Source organism: Fragaria vesca, linkage group LG2 (genome assembly GCF_000184155.1).
Source record: "Fragaria vesca subsp. vesca linkage group LG2, FraVesHawaii_1.0, whole genome shotgun sequence".
Taxonomy (NCBI): domain Eukaryota; kingdom Viridiplantae; phylum Streptophyta; class Magnoliopsida; order Rosales; family Rosaceae; genus Fragaria; species Fragaria vesca.
The window spans coordinates 5,427,028-5,433,697 of NC_020492.1; positions in this window are offsets into that span (position 1 = coordinate 5,427,028).

Sequence of the window (6,670 nt, forward strand, 5' to 3'; positions counted from 1 at the left end):
TAGATCCAGATAATCTCACACACCCCGCAGACGGGGAGGCTTGGAAGCACTTTGACCGTTCTTTTCCCGAATTTGTTGGAGACTGTCGAAATGTCAGACTCGGACTTGCAACAGACGGATTCAATCCTACTGGAAACATGAATTTGTCTTACAGCATTTGGCCTATGATAGTATTTCCGTACAATCTACCTCCCAACATGTGTATGAGGAAAGAGTACAATTTCCTTACGCTTATGGTTCTAGGGCCGTGTTCTCCAGGAAAGTGCTTGGATGTGTACATGAGACCATTAATTGATGAGTTGCAGGAGTTATGGGAAAATGGACTCCCTACTTTTGACAGGCATGGTCAAACTTCATTCATGATGAAAACAGCTGTTATTTGGACCATCAGTGATTTTCCAGCTTACGGGATGTTGTCTGGCCAACAGACTAAGGGGTACAAGGCTTGCCCGGTATGCATAGATGACGTCAATTCTAGTTGGCACACCGACAAAATTTGTTTCTTAGGATCTCGTAGACATCTTCCCGAGGATCACGAGTGGCGATGGGATGCTGATGCATTTGATGGGACTGAGGAGCATAATCCGAAACCCCCAGGGAGTTCTGGTGAGTGGATTTTGGAGAGGCTTAACCAGCACTGGTTCGGATATTTGAGCACGAGTAAAGAAGCAATAGACTTGAATCCTCCCACGCCTGATGAGTTTAAGTATTGGACGTACAAAAGTGTATTCTTTGAATTGCCTTACTGGTCGACCTTGAAAATCAGACACAATTTGGACGTCATGCACATAGAAAAGAATGTTTGTGACAGCGTTCTTGGAACAATTCTAAATCTCAAACATAAGAACAAAGACACCCCCAAAGCCTGTGTTGATCTTAAGATGATGGGTATACGCCCCCAGCTATGGCTAGTAGAGAGCAAAAAAACAAAAAAAGTCGTAATGCCGAAAGCAGGCTACACAGTTCATCCTCAAAAGAAGGCAGAAGTGTTTCAGTGGTTTGGAAACGTTAAGTATCCTCACGGGTATGCAGAGAATATCGCTCGATGTATTAAGATGGGGGAAAATAAGATTAGTGGGTTGAAGACTCATGACTGTCATGTTTTGCTGCAACGTTTTCTTCCCGTGGTCATTAGACCATATTTGCAGAGTGATGTGGTTGACACGTTAGTGGCTTTGTCAAAGTTCTTTCAGAGGATATGCGCTAAAGAGCTAAAAAGTCTGATGTTCGGTCATTGCAAGAAGACATTGTGTACATCATGTGCAAGCTGGAGAGGATCTTTCCCCCCACTTTCTTTGATATCATGATTCACCTCATGATCCACCTTCCCGAACAAGTGTTGCTTACTGGTCCGGTACAGTATACTTGGTGCTATCCAAATGAGAGGTATGCACTCATATTTATTCTAATTAATCATCCTTTCAAATTAAGATAAATGGTATTTTAAATATTTATTATAAGAATTGCATATATATTTGTTTTGCAGGCAACTGGGGGATTTCAAGAAGAAGAACAAAAATAAACGTTTCCCTGAAGGGTCGATCACGGCGGCATACATTCAGGCTGAGTGCGTAACTTACTGCAGCGCATATCTCAATGATGAAGACACAGTGGGGGAATTATCTGGAGTAGGTAGTAGCCGGCAATTCAATCTATCAGTTGTTTCCAACGATGTTGAACCGTATGGCAGGTTAAGTAATTCTGAAAGATTAAGTAATGATGAGATCAAAGAGGCTCATTGGTGTGTCCTTCAACATTGCGAAGAAGCCGAGTGATACTTCAAGTCCCATTTGGAAAGGCAGTATGGTAACGAAGTCATACACAAGAGAGATTTTCCTGATTACTTCCCTATTTGGGTACCTTTCTATCGATCTCTATATATGATGTTACATAAATTAAATATATGTTGCTTTTTGATGTTACATAATGTAATAACGTTGCTCTTAAAATTGTTACAGATGATGCAAATTCAACAGGAGTTTCCTGCTTCTTATGACCCGGAGTTGCACTTATTGGCTGGAGGACCCCAAAGCCACAGAGTTCATGTTGGATGTTTTGTGAACGGTGTTAAGTTTGTGACGTCAGAACGAGATGAAGGCCATGTCACCCAAAACAATGGAGTCATGGTTGAGGGTCTGGGTTTCAACTACTACGGGGTTCTTGTCAGTGTCATCGAACTAATCTACGGCAACCGTATGCCAGTCGTGTTGTTCAAGTGCAAATGGTTTAATACTGATCCAACTAGACGGACGAGTACAATTCTGGATCGTGGCTTGTTATCAGTGGACTCAAACAGTGTATGGTATGAGAATGAGCCGTTTATTCTTGCCACCATGATGAAACAAGTGTTTTATCTTGATGATCCGGCTATGGGTGAGGGTTGGAAAGTGGTGCAGGTGATGTCACATAGGAATATTTAGAGTGCAGCTACACTGGGAGGGGAGGATGATGAGAGTAGGCCCAGTGAACCAATAACAACTGATCAACCGAATGAACCATATCAAGAGCATTCTCCACATGTAGTCCCTGATACTGATGATATTTGTGTCAACAACCAACACGTTCCGGCTATCATAGGTTACCTTCCAGTTACACCATCTGAACTGAACTCGCTACAACCTCGCATCCCCAATCATGATGACGACGGCTTCATAGATGACGAATACATAGAGGATGATGAGTATTCTAACCAAACTGAGGAGGATGATGATTCAGACGACTCGGATTATCATGAGTACGATTAGTATATATTACGATTATTGTACGTCGTACGATTAATATATAATATATATGATTATTCGGACGACTCTGATTATCATATGTATTTTTTGGGAACAAATATTAATTTATTTTTATTAATTATTTATTTTCGACGGTTTTCTTCATTTTATTTTTATTTTAGTTTTTGTTGTTCTCAATCCAAATCCACCAGACTTCGCTGCCACCAAAACCACCGCACGCCGCCACCACCAAAACCAAAGCTCACCCCACATACCATTGATCACCAACAAAATAACACCGATTACCGCCACCAAAATCCCAAATATGACCCAACCCAAATCGGAATTTAATTCAACCCAAACCTCCACCATCGTTGTCGTCGACTAACCACTACCAACACCCACCGCAAGTACCACAAACACCAACAACAACGAATACAACACCACCACCACCAACAACAACAACAAATTTATCAACAAACAACTCTAGATCTGAACATAAAATCCTTAGAACCAGTCCTAAAAAGATCCACAAATTCTATAGCTTTCTGGCAACTCGACTGAGCAAATAGAAGAAGATATGGATCAATCGAGAGAGGCGGAAATGGGGGAGAGGAGGAGGTGGTGAGTCGGGGAGTGGAGGAACCAGATTGATCTAAGGAGTTGGAAGAGGGAGGAGAGGGAGAGGAGGAGAAGAGGGAGAGGAAAGAGAGAGGGATAAGGTAAGTCAAACCCCTAAACGCACGGAAACCGTCATTGGACCGTCTAAATTACGTATTTTGGCCTAACCTTCAACTAAAAATAGTTTCAAATCGATGAGACACAACGAGTCGTATAAAAATTTTACGGAAAATAAGCACCGAAGATAGGGCTACCCATAAGGAGAAAGAATGGAAAATTGCATTGACCGCAACTATCGGCACCGAGACTTTACCGGAATACCGTGATTTTTCAATCGTAGACGTATTTCATCATTCTGGTCATATCTTGTTTCACGACTTTTTTGCTTTTGAACGTTCTACGTATAGTTTTTTTTGAAACGGAACATTTACTTGACAGTTGGTAAACAAGTTATACAACATTAGTAGGCATTTTGTGATTATGATGATCAAACTTGAGAAAAGAAAAACCTACCGTCAGATCTGACCATCATGACAAAATACATGTATGGGAAAAAATTCAACTTGATCCCACAAGGTCAAGGGCTCGATCCGGACGGTTAATCGCGTAAGTCAAACCCCTAAACACACGGAAACGGTCATTGGACCTTCTAAATTACGTATTTTCGACGGACCTTCAACTGAAAATAGTTTCAAATCGATGAGACGCAATGATTCGTATAAAAATTTTACGGAAAATAAGCACCGAAGATAGGGCTACCCATAAGGAGAAAGAATGGAAAATTGCATTGACCGCAACTATCGGCACCGAGACTTTACCGGAATACTGTGATTTTTCAATCGTAGACGTATTTCACCATTCTGGTCATATCTTATTTCACGACTTTTATGCGTTTGAAGGTTCTACGTATAGGTTTTTTTGAAACGGAACATTTACTTAACACTTGGTAAACAAGTTATACAACATTAGTAGGCATTTTGTGATTGTGATGATCAAACTTGAGAAAAGAAAAGCCGACCATCAGATCTGACCATCATGACAAAATACATGTATGGGAAAAAATTCAATTTGATCCGACAAGGTTAAGAGCTCGATCCGGACGGTCAATCCCGTAAGTCAAACCCCTAAACAAACGGAAACGGTCATTGGACCTTCTAAATTACGTATTTTTGTCGGACCTTCAACTGAAAATAGATTCAAATCGATGAGACGTAAGGAGTCATATAAAAATTTTATGGAAAATAACCACGAAAGATAGGACTACCCATAAGGTGAAAGAATTTGAATAAAATTCGTTGCCTAATATTCCTAAGGCGTCGGAAAATCCACTTTCCGTCGCTTAGGATACACAAAATATAAAATTTTATGTTACTTAGGTGACGGAAATTGTATATGTTGTCGGCTTTGTAAACCAATGCGACGGAAAATACATTTTCTGTCGTCTAGGATCCCAAAATATTAGGCGGGTGAATTTTGCGCCTTTTTTTTCCCCTGAAATTTCGAATTACTCAGGACACGAATTAGTAACTGTGCGACGAAACCTAATTTAAAACCTATACTAACTCCCTCGCGCAATCCACAATCCCTAATTAAATTCACACCCACAATTCCCAATTCCCACCAGAGTCGCGCCACCAGAGCTACACCACCAGACCCCATCCACGCATCGGCCACCGATTAAAGTGCGCGCATCCACCCACCTCCTCCACTCATCGCCACCGCATCCACCCGCCACTCCGATCTCTCTGCTCTCACCTTCTCACCGCCGCTCCTTTTGCAGGTCCGTATTCTCTCTCTTCTCAGATTGATCTTGCTTGTTACTTCTGAATCGTAAACGAATTCGTTGATCGTGTTTCATTATTATTATTATTATTTTTCAATTATCTGTAAAAAAAAAAAACCAATATCACATTGTATCTTCTGCTTAAGTGGCTCACAGCTTTTGTTAGTGTTTTCTGTATCACCAATGCATGAAGTCTAAAAAAAATAAAAATAGTGAAGAAATACAAGTGGTTTGATCAACCTGTATGCTTTTCTATGGACAATTTTTCATAATCTTTATCTATTACTCACTCATTTACTAACAATTGTGTGTTATTCATGTGCAAGATATGGTGATCATGGGAAGAGGAAGGGTTGAGCCACTAAGGCCAATGCTTTAATGGAGTCAATACGGTAGAGCGTCGGCTCAGCTAGCAGTAGCAGCCATCCTAGCCCCATGCCGGCTGAGACAGTACCACCAGGGGCTCCCGCCTTGATCGTGCGGCGCCCTACAGTTGACAGTTGTTCAACGGATCTCGATCGGCGTCTGTAACCGCACCCGAGACTGCAACCGCACCCGAGACTGCAACCGCACCCGAGACTACAACCGCACCCGAATCTGCAAGACGCATCGTCGGCAGCGCTTGAATCAAAGTTAGAAGCCAAATAGGTAAGTATATTAATTTACTGCCCCCCAGTAAACTTCTATTGGGAGTCAGTAAACTTCTTCTGGGGGTCCGTAAACTTATAATGGGGGTCAGTAAACTTGCAGTACAATATGTCTCTTTCATTTTCATGTCACTTACACACAACAGATATCCTCTTGTATATTAAGTATCATAATGTATTTTCACTGGGGGTCAGTACACTTCTACTGGGGGTCAGTAAACTTCTTCTGGGGATCCGTAAACTTATAATGGGGCTCAGTAAACTTTTAGTACAATATGTCTCTTTCATTTTCATGTCACTTACACACAACAGATATCCTTTTGTAGATTAAGCATCATAATGTATTTTCACATGTTAATTGTAGCTCCGGCCCCGAAAAAGAGGAGGGGTTTTTGTTCTGGAAAGAAGGCGGAGGATATCGTTCAACAAACGGGGCAAAAGATCAAGCTGGAGTATTGCCCCCGTGTAAAAGGCCCTAGCGTCAGGGGGATAAACAGCTTGGTGGCACATGATATCGGTTGCGCCATACGGAGTCTGGTGGGAATGAGGGCAAGCATGTTTTACGACCTTGATCAGACTGAGAAGTGGAAGGTGTGGAATGCAATGTCGGTAAGTAACTGAAAAGTATATGAAAAGTAAATTTATTTAATTACATTTGTTGGATAACATATATATGATTGCTTATGTAATTGGAAGGCATGAACTGACTGAATTGACATCTCTCTGTTGATAAAATTTCATGTCTAAAGATATGTTTGCATAAGGAGTTTTCTTATAAAGTGAAAATGTTATGGATATGTGTAAAGTATGATTGAATATGTGTAAAGTATTGTGTGTTGATATGAATTGAAAGATGTGTTTTGTGATAATAATTGGGTNTGTTTAATTTTTTTTATTTT